The 16,566-nt window shown below is 36.3% G+C and overlaps 1 pseudogene; it reads right to left on the reverse strand.

The window, feature by feature from the left end:
• Positions 1–14,709: 14,709 nt before the first annotated feature.
• On the reverse strand, positions 14,710–15,845 carry LOC116864403 (annotated as a pseudogene).
• Positions 15,846–16,566: the final 721 nt, after the last annotated feature.

Raw genomic sequence — 16,566 nt, forward strand, 5'->3', positions numbered from 1 at the left:
TTAAATTACCTTGGCAATTATATCCATTGGAAATACAGCCATCTTACCAGGTTCATATAATCTACCAAGTACTGTACTTGGTATTAGATTCCAGAGAAATAAAAGGCATTTCTCAGCCTTTAAAGAGTTTGAGTTGCTTGCTGAAAATCCTAGGGGAGTGGTTCAGTTGGTTAAGCATCTACCTTCTGCTCAGGTCATGATCCCAGGGTCCTGGAATCTCTGGGATGAAGCCCTGCAGCAGACTCCCTGCTCAGTGGGGAGCCTGCTTCTCCCTCTCCTCTACCTGCCACTCCCCCTGCTTGTGCTCTCTCTCTGTCAAATAAATAAATAAAATCTTAAAAAAAAAGAAAATCCTAAAAATATGCTCTCCAAATACTTATGTGCTCCTATAAAACAATAAACTAATTAATGCAATTGACATAATAACTATATAACTATATTCCCACATCACAAGTATATTTTTTATATTTTCCATGCATTTTATTTCTTAAATTTCATCTATCCATTGCCTTTTATTATGTAAGCAAAACTATGTTATTTTAGACAATAACCTTGATTCTCAAATATGCTAATATAAAAATTAGGAATATAGAATATTCTCCTGAGAAAATATAAAAGGGAAATAAATATCTATTAAAATATCAATTATACTGTTTGAATTCACCAAATATGAATTTGAATTAGCTAAAAAGTGTTCTTTAGTCCTATAAACCAAATTAGCAAACCAAAAATAAATAAATATAAATAACATGAAAATAATTTGAGAACTAGTAATTGATATGTTTCTCATATGAGAATAATTTTATAACTATGATTAAGGTAATAATACCAAGTAAAATCATTATAAACAGTCTCCAAAATTCAAATTAACCTGAAAAGTTATGGAAGCTTACTAAAATCTCCAATATTTTTATAAAAGCTAATAGCTTTTTCTTTTGTGTTTTCTTTTCATAAACTCTTTGATTTCTTCGTCAAAAAAGGATTTCTGACCGGGAAAAATTAAGCAGTATATTCATATCCAGACAAACAGAAACAAATTAACTAAATTGAGTCAGTGACACAGAAGTTAATTTTGCATTCTTCTGTAATAGCTACCAAAAGTACCAAATAGTGCATGAATGTGCAGTTCCTTCTCTAATTTCTGAACTTCTCTTGAAAAAGAGATGGGTAGGATACAATTTGTGTGGGGTGACAGAAGCATATTGCCTCAATGTAGTTCTCAATGTAACTTCCTTTAGAGGTATGTCTCAAAAAGAATGGTGTACCATCAAGGCTGCCAAAACAAAGATGAACAGATCCTCTGATAAAGGCTGTTAATTGAGATGATCAAGGCAGACTCATAAAGCTATCCAGCTGCTAAGGCCCCAAAGTCCTGTGGGAAAAATAAATACCAGAAACTTCAGAGAGGCAATCCTGGAAATGATTGTTCATGAGCCTCCCTTGGGAGGAGCAGGTGGTAGTCTGGCCAAAGAGCCATTATTGCTTAGAATTCTCTGGCTCTCTCTGCTATAGGAGAATGAATCATTTTTGACATCTTGGACAAAGGTACAGATTGTAGATATTCCTTCTGGTAGTCACTGAAATAACTGTTTCCCATGAGGAAACGTATAAGGTTAGAGACACAGTTCTGGAAGCTACAAAAGTTTAAAGATCACACTTTTTAAATCTGTTCTGGTCTTCATACTTCTAGATAATGTTCCCCTTCTCCACCAAGGAGAATTATGGGAGCATCTGAACTTCTTCAGTCTCATATTGCCCAATGGTCCCAAGAGGTTTATCCTAGACCTTCCTCTGTTTAGTTTGTGTGTGTGTATTTTTTTTTTTTATGGTATTTGTGGACCAAATAAGCTGAAAGTGCTACTATGGAACCAGAAAAAATTGTTTAATTTTAAATATACACCCCAGATACAGCATCTGTTAGAGATAGCTCTGACTCTAACAAGAATGCTATAACTGCCACATACTTGATTTTTTTTTCAATTTTATTATTAACATATAATGTAGTATTTGTTTCAGAGGTTCAGATCTATGATTCATCAATCTTACACAATTCACAGTGCCCAACATATTACATACCCTCCCCAAAGCCCATCACCCCACCACCCCATTGCTCCCACCCGCCTCCACTCCAGCAACCCTCAGTTTGATTCCTGAGATTAAGTCTCTTATGATTTGTCTCCCTCCCTGATCCTGTCTTGTTTCATTTTTTTCTCTCTTCTCTTATGATCCTCTGCCTTGTTTCTCAAATTCCACATATCAATGAGATCATATGATAATTGGCTTTCTCTGACTAACTTATTTCGCTTAGCATAATACCCTCTAGTTTCATCTTCTTTATCCATTAATCTGTCAATGAACATCTAGACTTTATCCATAGTTTGGCTATTGTGGATACTGCTACTATAAACATTGGGTGCACATTCCCCTTTGGATCACTACATTTGTATCTTTAGGGTAAATACCTGATAGTGCAATTGCTGGGTCATAGGGTAGCTCTATTTTAAACTTTTTGAGGAACCTCTGTACCGTTTTCCAGAGTGGCTGCACCAACTTGCATTCCCACCAACAGTGTAGGAGGGTTCCCCTTTCTCTGCATCCTCCCCAACATCTGTCGTTTCCTGATTTGTTAATTTTAGCCATTCTGACTGGTGTGAAGTGGTATCTCATTATGGTTTTAATTTGTATTTCCCTGATACTGAGTGATATTGAGCACATTTCCATGTGTCTGTTGGCCATTTGGAAGTCTTCTTTGCAGAAATATCTGTTCACATCTTCTGCCCATTTCTTAATTGGATTATTTGTTCTTTGGGTGTTGAGTTTGCTAAGTTCTTTATAGATTTTGGACACTAGCCCTTTATCTGATATGTCATTTGCAAATATCTTCTCCCATTCTGTCTGTTGTCTTTTGGTTTTGTTCACTGTTTCCTTTGTTGTGCAAAAGATTTTTTTTATCTTGATGAAGTCCCATTCTTTCCTGCCTTGTCAAAGATTAGTTGACCATAGAGTTGAGGGTCCATTTTGGGCTCTCTATTCTGTTCCATTCATCTACGTGTCTGTTTTTGTGCCAGTACCATACTGTCTTGATGATTACAGTTTTGTTTTAGAGCTTGAAGTCCAAAATTGTGATGCCACCATCTTTGCTTTTCTTTTTCAACATTCTTCTGGCTATTCTGAATCTTCTCTGGTCCCATACAAATTTTAGGATTATTTGTCCCATTTCTGTGGATACAGCATCCTTTCTTGGTTAAAATATTCACAGTGTAGGGATAGAGGGTACATACCTCAATATCATAAAAACCATCTATGAAAACCCAAAGCGAATATTATTCTCAATGGTGAAAAACTGAGAACTTTTCCCCTCAGGTCAGGAACATGGCAGGGATGTCCACCATCACCACTGCTGTTCAACACAGTAATAGAAGTCCTAGCTTCAGCAATCAGACAACAAAAAGAAATAAAAGGCATCCAAATCAGCAAAGAAGCAAACTCTCACTCTTTGCAGATGATATGACATTTTATGTGGAAAACCCAAAGGACTCCACCCCCAAACTGCTAGAACTCATACAGGAATTCAGTAAAGGGGCAGGATATAAAATCAATGCACAGAAATCAGCTGCATTTCTATACACCAAGAACAAGACAGAAGAAAAATTAAGGACTTGATCCCATTTACAATTGCACCCAAAACCACAAGATACCTAGGAATAAATCTAAACAAAGAGGCAAATAATCTGTACTCAGAAAACTATAGAATACTCATGAAAGAAATTGAGGAAGAAACAAAGAAATGGAAAAACGTTCCATACTCATGGATTGACAGAACAAATATTGTGAAAATGTCTGTTACCTAGAGTGATCTACACGTTTAATGCAGTGCCACATACTCGATTTTTACACAATGTCCTGTTATATTTTTGTGTTTTTTACTTAAATGGGGACTTTATGAAAAAGCCATTTGGGAGAATGCAATCTTTGAGATTAGTAAGATGCAACCAAATAAATGTCAATAGTTAAACCATTTTTTAATACAATCCATTCAAATAAATTCATACATAGAGGATCATTAGATATTTTCTTGATAATTCCAGTCATTGTTATGTTCACACATTTTTGAACTGTGCTTCAAAACATTGATTATGCATAGCCTAAGGGAGCCTGAGGGGGCATTCTGGATGTGATTCCTGTGAGCATTTAAGACTGTAGTCATTCTGTTTATTATTTCATTGTTAAGTGGTCTACTTTGGGGGCACCTGGGTGGCACAGTTGGTTAAGCATCTGCCTTTGGCTCAGGTCATGATTGCAGTCTCCTGGGATAGAGCCCTTCATCAGGGAGCCTGCTTCTCCCTATGCCTCTTTCTCTCTCTCTCTATCTTTCTTTCTCTTTCTCTCTGTGTCTCTCATGAATAAATAAATAAAAAAGTAAAACTCTTTAAGTGGTCTACTTTCATTCCTTGGTATACTTAAAGTCCTTGCATGTAGATTGTCTTCCACTTTCTTACAGATGGAATAAGATATGACCAAAGTTGTTCAGGTTATATGTAAACTAAGAACTGAGTTCTGAGTGAAAATCTGAGGAGGGATCCAAGACACAAAATATGTGTGTTTAAGTACTTAGCATCTGGCATTTAATTTGGCTTTTTTATTTTCTTGTTTATTCTTGGCAAGCCAGCAATTTTACCTACTCAGATAAGAAAATTTCCAGGATCTGCAAAGTATCACTGAATTGGATGATTCTATAGGCATTTGATTTTCATGTATATTTTTCTAATCTACCAATTATGTTTAGATCCCGAGGCTGGAAATTTCTTTCCTGCATCTCTGATACTTTATTCCCAATAGTCAAACTCCTAATAAGCTCTCTCAATTCAGTGAATATGTGAAAATAAAACAAAAACAAAAGAACTATGAGTTCCAACTCTAGAAAATAAAGCTTTGTTTTAAACATCCACGATGCAGAATGACTACTTAATGTTATCGTAGTGATTAATCAGCAGTGTCCAGAAGCAAACTCATCTGAGATTCATTCTTGTCTCAGGCAGAAATGAAAATGTCTTGTAGCGATAGTTGAGTCAGCCTGACTTATCCCTCTTTCCTATTAGCAAACATGAGCTCACACACTCACATATGAGCAGGAGCTGATTAAGTCATTCTCTAAAGTTTTGAATGAATAAAATCAATTACTAACTTTGTCAAAAAGTTATAAATTATAAATAATAACTTGGTCCTATAAGTCCTTTGCTAATTGCCCACCTAAGAATCAACTTCAAACTATTTTTAAAGAGATTTTATTTATTTATTTATTTATTTATTTATTTGTCAGAGAGAGAGCACATGCAGGGGGAGCAGCAGGCAGAGGGAGAAGCAGGCTCCCCGTTGAGCAAGGAACTAGATGCGGGGCTCAATTTCAGGACTTTAGGATCATGACCTGAGCTGAAGGCAGATGGTTAACCGAGTGAGCCAGCCAGTTGTCCCAGCTTCAAACCATTTTTAAGAAATGGTTTTGTCACTCTACTGAAAGTCAAATTTCTTTTTTTTTTTAATATTTTATTATTTATTTGATAGAGAGAGATTACAAGTAGGCAGAGAGGCAGACAGAGAGAGAGAATAAAACAGGCTTTCCACGGAGCAGAGAGCCCAATGTGGGGCTCCATCCCAGGACTCTGGGATCATGACCTGAGCCGAAGGCAGAGGCTTAACCAGAGCCACCCAGGTGCCCTGAAAGTCAAATTTCAAATGTGTCCTTCTTAAACAGCAAAGCTCTATGGCCCTAAAATTTGGTGTAAAATTTCTAGGTCTCTTTATTTTCTTTGTCTTCTAAGACAAACCAGTTAGTTGTCTTAGGCCATCTCTTCCTCCTTAGGTTGTATTTCCTTATGCCCTAAACAGTCAGGAGCAGAGTGAGAAATTCAGTTCATCTTGGAGCCAGAAACTTGTACATGTGGAATCAAATCAAAACTTATATTTTTTTTCAAAGCAGACATTAGCTTTTGAAATGTTACCGTGAGTTTTCTGAAAAACAAAATGTCTAGATGGAAGCCAGAATTTTTTACTTCTTTGGCTTTTTGATTCATCGGCTTCCATTACACAAGCCCAAATATTCCCTCATTTTCATCATCCAGGCAATTCCTAGAGCAAGAAGTAAACTAAAGATGGAAATCTTAGCGTGGAGACACCCATAAAAGTTCAAGTTGACTGACAAATGAACTCCATGTGGGACATCTACTTCTGAAGTTATATGGTTGTATATAGGGACACTAAATATTGAGATATAATATGATTCTTTAGCCCTACTCTAACAAGATTCCTGCAACCTCTTTTCTGGGCTTTCTTCATGCTGACCTGTGTTTAGAAACATGTCAGAGATGTACTGAACAAGCCAGAGAAATTAAACTAACTCATATGAGAAAGACATATAGCCTCCAGGAAAGAATAAGATACATTTGGGAGACGAGAAATGAATAGGTGGGGAAGATTTTTAAGAATCCATTCAGATTGTGTTGAGGGGGAGAAAAAGAGTAAGAATGAGCAGATAGATATGCAGCTTTTAGTCTGTGTGACTTTTGTAGCATGAGATAGTAAAGGATAGTGTTAGAAGTTTGGCTTTGAATTATAAGTATAAACCTTATTGCCTTTTCAAAACTTATGCCATTCAAAGACTTTCTTAGAATTGGTTACAAAGGGCAGAATGGTGTGATATTGAAAGTACAGGCTCTGAAGCCAGATTGTCTTGTATAAACCCTGGCTCTCCTATTCTGTCTCAACTTGAGCAAGTTCCTTAACCTTTCTTCTTCAGTCAGTTCATCTATAAAATAGAAGTAATAATAGAATGCACTTTATAGGGTTTGAAGAATAAATGAGCTAATATATGAAACATATTTAGAACATCCCTCTGGCTTCCACTAGACATTTTGTTTTTCTAAAAACTCACAGGTATATATATATATATATATATATATATATATATATATATATATACACACACACACACACATACACACACACACACATATATATATAATAGTTATATAATATATCTGTATTTCTAAAAACCCACAATAATATTATATGTATATATAAGGAGATCAAATATATATTAGGAGATCAAAACAATATTAGTAATTTGCATTTACATATTTTTTGAATCTGATACTATGTGAGATGGATAATAAGGTAAAATCAAGCCTCATACAAGTTATAAATAATTAATGCAAAAATAAAATCTATTCTTTAGAGTATTTAAAAGCTACTAAAATAGTTATCTATTAGATTTTTTCCTTTATAAAGTACTACCCTAGAAATACTTTCTAAAACCAACTTTCTTATAAGAACAAAAACAAAAACAAAAACAAAAAACAAAAGGTTGTTTAAATCCCTTTTCACATGTAATACTCATTTATCTGAAAGTCACTATAACCAGGCCCCAAACTGGTGAATTTATATGTCAAGTGCAACTCAATCCCATCAACACATTAAAATGAAAGGCCTCAAAGTACCACTGAGCTTATTTTTAGTGAGAAAATTGAGACCAAAAAGATTAAGAGACTTATTCAAGTTCAAACAGCTAACTTGTTGGAACAGCATGTGACAACTGACTTTGGAAATAGGCCAGGAAACTAGATTCATAGGACAAAAATTAGGAAGCTAGAGGGTCCTTAGATTAGGCCAGCACTCAAAATTCAGAAATACTCAGGAGAATAGAGAGAAACAATGGGTCAGAAAGGGGGAAAAATTTTCAAATAGGAACCATAGGAACATAAGTGATAAGGGAAACTTGAAATTTGAGCAATCCTGACTTATCTAGGAGCTCTAAAGGCGGTTGGAGAGAGTGAGGTGTTGTCCATGAGAAGGACAAATCCTGACAGAGGTAGGCACCACAGGGAAATAGAGAAGGAGTTAAAGGTGGAATGGGTAGCTGAATAATTGAACACTTAACCAGAATCTCTAACAGCTCTAGCACATGTCCAAATAAGAGCAATGAAACAGGATATTCTTTGCTGGGTCTTTAGAGATGAATCCTTGAACTCTCAGTACTTACTCTAGATAAGGATTTTTAACTGATGCTCAGAGCAGCCTAGAGTGCAATGTAAAAGAGAAAAACCACAAGAGTTTTTCTTTTCTCATGAGACACATGATGTACACTTCAGCCTACCACAGGGCAGTGAGCTATCACTAACACTCCAGACTTGGATAAGAACTGTACTAACCCCACCTTTCCAATTTTAGTGGACCTTAATGGGCTATTTGTATAATAATTTATTGCTGAAGATAATTCACAGCCCACACAATTCTACTTAAAGCCCATCCTTCAGTGTCTGAGGAATTATGACTTTGTTCTGTAGCTTTATTTAGTTGGCAAGGAAGGAGGGCTAATGACATTGGTACACTATCTTTGCAGCTATAGCTAGTTTGTCCCAACAGAAGATATACAGAAAGAGAATTCATTGGTTCTCAATTTTAAAATGTTTGGCCAAAAGCATGAAGGACATGTTCTCTAATTGTTAGGTTGGGGATTGGATTAAAAGAGTTAATGCAATGAATTACCCTTAATCTTTTTTTTAAATAGTTTTCTGAGACATTGTGATAAATTTGTCTAATCCCTTAAAATTATTACCCTAACAGTAAGAATCCATGTTTTTTAATCCATGAGTAGAGTTTATGCATACACCTGAACCTGTGTGACGGTATTAGTGGATGGAGAATTTGAGTATTCCTCACTCTTGCCCGCTGGGTACAGACCGATACAAGGTCCCTACTCTAGCATTCTCTAGTTGGCACTTCTTATGCCAAGACCTAGGGACATTATGTTTTTCTCAAAATACTAGTTCTATAAATTGCCTATTTTGATGAAAAAGAGATTGAAAAGTGTCAGAATCTATAGCCATGGAAAAGAATGCAGAAAATTGCAAAGAAAACCTTCCCTCTTTTTGAACTTGAAGAGAGTGTATACTCTGTATGTAAAGAAGGGGGAAGTACAGAATACCACTAAATATGTTCTGATTTAGGATCCTAGAATTATGAAAGCCAACCCATTAAAGTGTTACCAAATTCTGTAGGCTTACTGAGCCTTTTTTGCAACTATTTTGATAGTATGTAGTCTTGATAAGACTAACATTATGAAAATTATGTCAAAATTGCTGCATTAAATATTCGTGCAAACGAAACAATATGGTTTTTTAAATTTCTGTTCCTTGAATCCTTAGTAAGACTTGCAATATAGTATCTAATGTGTGTGTACATATACATAAATATAAATGTACATATATAAAAATTGTAGCTGACTTATTTATAACATTCAAAGTGGAGGACTGACATAGTACACTACATTTTACAAAGTGCTTTTCATACATACTCAAATTTACAATTCATTGAAAAATTGCTATAAAGCACTCCTATTCCCTGAAACTTCAAGAAACCCAATTACACAGTAAGAAATAGAACTTGGAAGTATGTAATTGTGGCTCGGCAGGAATTTCTCTGGAAATTCCTTGGAAATAGGGTGGATCCTTGAAAAATGAAGTTCTACAACTCCTTCATTCTCATCCACCCCTGCCATCTTCAGTTCCAAAGAGTTTAAGTAAACTACAATTGGGAATCCTCTGAACGCAGATATTTTCAGTCTATCTGATAAGCTCACCAAACTTTGGGCGTGTTCTTGGTAGGAATAAGAGGAGGTGACAGAGAACCATGTCCACTTATTTGTAGCCTTGATTTGGTATATATCTTAAATTGTGTGTTTCTGGTTTGGTTGTAAACCAAAGAGGAAATGACCTTGTATCTGAGTGATCATTCCATCCAGTCCTCAAACCTAAATTAGCTTTTGTGGTCTGGCCTGGTTCAAACGCCCAACGTATTCTAATGTGGATGGTTTCTCTTTTGACTTAACTTATGAAACTATATATTTATGGTATCTTTAGGACAACAAAGTTTTATTTTGCATATTTGATGCAAAGAGTTCTTGAATTATCATTAGCAAATATTTTTTGGAGATCTCTTACAACCAAGTCAATTCCCACTAGGAAGTGTAAAGAAGAGAAATGAGGAATGTAGTTGTTATGGGCCGAATTGTGTCCCCTCACCTCCAGAAGTCATATGCTAAAGTCTTAACTGAGCCCCTATACCTCGGCATATGATTATGGTTTGGAAATGGTGTCTTCCCAGAGGTTAAGTAAGTTAAAATGAGATCACTAGAGTGGGCTCTAATCCAGTATGACTGGTTTTCTTATAAGATTTGGACACAGAAGATTTGGACATAGACACATACAGAGGGAAGACAATGTGAAAACAGAGGGGGAAAAATGTCCATCTGGAAGCCTAAAAAAGAGGCCTAGAATAGATCCACTTTTCATGACCTTCAGAGGAAGCCAACCCTGCTGATACCTTGATCTTGGACTTCCAGCTTTCAGAACTGTGAGGAAATAAATTACTGTTGTTTAAGCCACCCAGTCTGTGGTACTTCGTGATGGCAGCCCTCGCAAGGTAAAACCACTTCACTTATGATTTTCATTCACTAAGATCTTACATTTATTTCTATATCCATGGATATGAGATGAAAATAAATAAAATTTAGGCTACTTATCATTTTAAATACACATATAACAAAACAGCTTGTATTTCTCATAGCATCCTTCTGGTAGGATGAGAGGATTGGGTTATTTTGTTTTGTTTTGTTGTTGTTTTTTTTTTCTATTACCAATCAGAAGATGATTTACAGAATGATTTTTTTTTTCAGAATGATTTTATTTTTATGTGCAAAACATACTTAACACAATTTTTGGAACACATAATTCAAAAAGTGTTGTTCCCTTTCTGGTCTGTTTCTCTACTACATAGTTTCCTAAAAACATCAATGCATCGGTAGAGTAGCTAATATAATTTATCTTGAAGATCTTGTTAATTTTTCCTTTCAGTGATCCTGTTTGTCATTTTGGTATGCTCTTTCCAAATAACTAATGTTCTTAGATTTAGTTAGCAAGCCTGGATCTAACCACTGAGATGTTATCAGTTCCAAGTCACTTTGTTCTTGACCTTTCCACTTCTCTGTCAACCGTTACCTGTCCTAGTGCCCGTTTTTTCAGAGATACACTCTCCTATCCTATGTGGTAAATAAGCCATCCTATAAAAGGTATGTTTGGTCCTGCATGTTCATTGCTTCATTCCCTAGATAATTATAACTTAATGTATATTGTAATTTTCATGTTATGCAAAAAAATGACTTATTCTAGTTCTATCCATAATGGTAAAAAAGAATATTTTGTAGTTAACTGATCCTTTGATATTTATAATACCACATTCATATTCAGTTAACATTTTTCTGAATGCCCATTATGTATTAGACATAGACTTTTCATACCCATTCCACATATGTATTGCAAACCCCATTTTACAAGGGGGGGGGAGGGCAACTTGAAGAGATGTAAAAATCTGCCCTAAACCACACAGTTGATAAATAGTGAAACTGATAATAAAATCCAATTCTGACCCAGGTCCGTTTTTTGTTATTACTATTATTATTTGCTACTGTCTCTCATTTTGATATCTCAATATATTTATAAATGTTAGTGGAAAGAAGTCAGGGGAAAGAAAGGAGAAAATATTGAAACCAAGTATTTATTTTGTTCTCTATATTCTGTTCCCTGTTCTGTACTTGAATCTCTGGGGATAAACACAAAAATTGGTTGGAAGCCTAAGAATGTGGCAAGAAATAGCAGACATCAGAATGGTTCTAGTTATAGACAAGAGGTCCTCAGTGCTCCACTAGGATAAATGCTGTTAAAAGTACACATCAATGTAATATCTGGAAAGGATTCTAAAAACAGAGACACCTATTTAAATCCTTCAATCAAATAAATATTTCATCTTAACCCTTTGTTTACTTGGAAGAATAAGCAAACTTACTTCAACAGGCTATGTGTTATCAAAAATAAAAGAAAACTTGTACATCAAATTTCCCTCTGATCACAACTTACTGATTTTTCCAGATGTCATCCTGAAGAAAGCAAAAATATTACAACTCAAGAGCAAAAGAATACTTGACAAACGTAAGCTTCTAGTTTTAGGTTGGGAAAACTCTGACTTACCACATCTGAGCTGCATCAAAGAATAAGTCAGCAAGACTTACACCCACAGTTATCTTTTTTTTTTTTTTATGTAGGGGAAAAAAACCTCTTCTATGAAAAAAATATCTATTCAGAAATCCTCTGAAAGGATTTCGATTTTATAATCTAAACTTCCAAGCATAATTCCAAAGAGAAGAATGGGTCCCCCAAAAAAGAAGAAAAGAAGAGTATCTTTGCGGTTGAAAATAAATTGTTTAGGAAAATGATAAATTTCAACCAATAAAATTTCATAAAACATTTTCACAAATAACAGTTAATCTAGGGAAGAGCAGGATTTAAAAATGTGCATTCTGGGGCACCCAGGTGGTTCAGTGGGTTAAGCCTCTGCCTTCGGCTCAGGTCATGATCTCAGGGTCCTGGGATAGAGCCCCACATCGGGCTCTCTGCTCAGCAGGGAGTCTGCCCCTCCCTCTCCATCTGCCTCTCCACCAATTCATGCTCTTTCTTGCTCTCTCTGTTAAATAAATAAATAAAATCTATTAAAAAAAGAAATCTGATTAAATGGTAAGAAAAAGAAGTCCAATATTAGAGATCAAAGGGATGCAGCTAGAAGAAGAAGAACAGTGGGCTCTAGAACTTCAACTGTGTAACTCAATCCCAGTTCCCGGAAAAGTCACTGATGACTGCACTCAGTGCAGGGAGAATATTTTCAGTGATATTTCTTGAAAGAGACAACAGATTATTATAGATGATTTCTGTTGGGGAGAATATTTTCAGTGATATCTCTTGAAAGAGACAACAAATCATTATAGAAAGATGACAAACTTTGGGATTAAATTCTATGGGTTAAATCCCAACTCTATTATTTACTATAAATGTACTCATTCTCAATTTCTGCATAATAAAATGACAAGTTGTGTTATTGAGAATATCAAAAATATTACAAGAAAAAATAGCTGCCACATGGTAGATAAATGGTAGCTAAAACCACTGGTCTACTTAACATGGTCCTGGAAAATGTTGAACAGAAGTCTACTTCAATTGAGTAATGGTAAATTTGAAAATGAGAATGAAAGGATGTAAACATATCCTATGTAATAATCATTGCCTATTTAGCACTGACTCCTGATTCTCCCCTCTGATACCTGCCACTGATCTAAACCTCCACATTCCCAGACAAGAAGGATTTGAAAAAAAGAGGGCTTAGCAAACAAAAGAAAACAGGTGTTTTCTTTTTTTTTTCCTTTTTCAAACAGACCAGGCCCTGTGAATTAAACTACTGAGAAATAACGACCTTATGTTCTACCTTATTTCTTACACCATGCTTTAAAAAGTAATAAAATGTTTATTGTGAAATTTGTTTCCTGGCTGAAAGAGAAGGATCTCTGCTATCAACATGCATAAATTTAAGATTGGGAACTAGATGTGAAATCTTTAATCTTCTTGTGAAATAGTTCATCATGATTTTTTGACAATTTAAAGGTTACTCCAGGCCAGAGGGAGGGCAAGGAGACAATACAATACTTCTCATTAGTTATCAGTATTACTTAAATAGGTTTTTTTTTTAATCCATCTCACATTTAGATAATTGATTTGAGTCAAATTTCTCAGATGTACAATTTAGAGTTATTCCTGAAATCTCATATTGTTGATATGATAGATATTTATGAAATAAATAAAACTGAAACTGAGCTGTAACTAATTTTCCTGAACAGATCTGAGAAATGCAGGGTACCCTCAAGTTTGTAGAAGACTGTCCTTCCCCAAAGAAGTGCTTCTGCTCTCCCAGGATGTGTCCCCATAGAAATCCTAGGGCTCATTTCATACATCCTAGGCCCCAAATGGAAGGAGATCCTAGTGCAGGCATCCTCTCCCCCATTTCTGGGGAGGAACATCTTTCTGATTCCATAACTCTTTTGATTACATTCTTTTTCTACAAATTCCACCTCTCTGCTCAAAATATTCTGCAAAAAAATTGGGAAGAGTCCCTTTAGAGTATATGAATCTAGTCTAGAAATACCCTTTCATATGGGATTTTCATGCATTTGGTATTGTCCTTTGAGTGTATGAAGGGGCACTACTTATGGCTATCAGTGTGGATAGGATGCCCCAGAATGTGTGGGTCCAGCCACTGCTGGAATATCCCACAACTGTGTACTCTTGTGCTCTCATTTCGCAAAAAGCATATACCTATTTCCAATTGCTTAGAAAAAAAAAGTTACCGCCACTGCCATTGCCTACTTGTTTATTGTCACTTAAATTGGAATTTCAGAGAAATCTTCCCAAAAAAAAGAAAAAAAAACCTGCAAAATTATTCTCCAAAAAAAGTTTTCCATTGGCTACCCAGGAACTGGGTGGTTTTATCAGTGCTGCTAAGTGTCTCACCACCTTTCTGATTTTGAAAGCTCTTTCCTAAAAAGAGGGGTGTTGGGAATCAATGCAAATTTGTCAGTTTATCTTAAAATTGGGGGTTTAGCTATTGCTTTTTTTTTTAAGCTTGGCAAAACGAGTGACTTTTTATTTACCATTGCATGTACCAAGATTAAAATAAAAACACTAGTGATACCATCCGAACAAAAGCAATGATTTATTGGCAACAACAATGAACAGAATATTGACAGTCTGTGGGGAGAATCAAGTAATTATCCAGGAACTATAAATCTGATAGCAACATGGTCTCCTGGTGTCTTTTGTGGCTTTCTCCCTTTTTGCCAGCTACTGGTTTAAAGTCATTCATAGTCATTGTTTGGAATGCAGTACCAATAAGGGTTAAGGTATGAAATTATTGTTCCTTCACCTTGATTGGACCAAACAACTATAGTTACACTGTTAAGATTAATAATAATGAAGTGGGACAATGCCTTCTTCGTAATATTATCCTCCATTATTTCCAGAGCTTGAATCAATCACTTCTTCAAAACCCATAGATTGCGGTAGATTGATAAGATTTTTTGCATATTTGGACCCTTGACCATTAGCTGGCCCTTGCAATCTCCTTGAATAGAGTTTAACAGTTGATTAAATGCTACGGTAATAAGTAGCTGTTCATCCCAATAGATTCCAAGGCCATGCCTTTTTGGAAACAGTTATCAAACCCATGTTCTTTGCTTTCTTTAAGATGTTAATAGGAGACATTAAATCCACACAGCCCTTTGGAACATCTGTGTCCCTACAGCTTCTGGGGTCATTTTCTAAGTACGGCTTGATTTTTTTTTTTTTTTAATGCTAATCCCATAGCATCACTCCTTGATATTGGTCAATTCTCACTTTGTTTTGGGGGGAAAAATAAAAAAACAGAAATATTGGTGTTGCTGGTAGATTATTGGTGGCAGCTGTTCCCTGACATTGGTGCACATCTGCTTGCAAGAAAACTGCCTGCAGATACTTGTTAACCTGTAGAACTGAGTGCTGCCCACTCACATGGTGAACAGGACCAGGACCTGAGCTGCACAGCTCAGGCTGCAAATCCAGGTACCTGCTGACCGGCTTCTCTGTCCTGTTTCTCAGAGAGCCTGCCAGGGCAGCTAACAAGCCACCAGCTTCAAAACTGAAGGAGAAGACCAGGGAAGGGAGGGAGCAGGCTCCTGAAGGTAAAGGTCTGAACAGAGGAGGTGACAACCAGCGAGTCTTTCCTCTGGGCTCTGTGCAGAGTTCACTAGGAAGCAGAACTGCAGAAAGGGTGGGGACAGGAGAGGGGAGGGGAGAAGTGAGGGAAGGAAAGGCATGTGGCACCCAGCTGGGTTTACTATTGCTCTTAGCATCTCCTTTGCAAAGGCTGATTGTGACCATCCCAAAGCTTCAGGGGATATGGCAAGGGTGTGGTAGGCAGAATAATGGTCCCCCAAAGAAGGCCATATCCTGAAACTTCTGCATATGTCATAGCAAGACACTTTGCAGATGTGATTAAATCAAGGATTTTGAGATGGAGAGATTATTCTGGATTATTCAGGTGGGCCCTCTCTAATCATAAGGGTCATTATGAGTAAAAGAGGTAAGGGGGGAAAGTCAGAGAGAAGCAGAGGCCTTGGAGTGATACAATTGCTGGAGTTGAAGATGGAAGGGAGTTATGAGCCAAGAATGCAGGCAGCTTCTAGAAGCTGAAAAAGGCAAAGAACGGACTCTCTCCTAGAGTATCTGGAAGGAATGCAATGCCCCCTGCATCTTGCGTGTTCCAAGTCTTGTCTAGTACCTCATCCTAGTGCCTAGCAAAGACCCTGCCATTTGATTAGAGCCCATAATTATCTGTGAATGAATAAATTCTATTCCCAAGTTTTGTCAAATCAAAGTCTCCAATACTCTTCACTAGTACCTTCATTCAACAAGATTCATATTTTGAGCCTTCTATGAACTCAGAACTCCAATATGTATGTCAACATTTCTGCTTCCATCTTATCATTTCCACTACTTGGGCCTAGTCTTATCCCTCATTCCATCTACAACACTGATCACCGTGCCTTGCAGATAGCAATATGCATATTTCATTATCAATGATGATGACAATAATAACAGA

Source organism: Lontra canadensis, unplaced genomic scaffold (genome assembly GCF_010015895.1).
Source record: "Lontra canadensis isolate GAN:19392208 unplaced genomic scaffold, GSC_riverotter_1.0 scaffold5, whole genome shotgun sequence".
NCBI lineage: Eukaryota > Metazoa > Chordata > Mammalia > Carnivora > Mustelidae > Lontra > Lontra canadensis.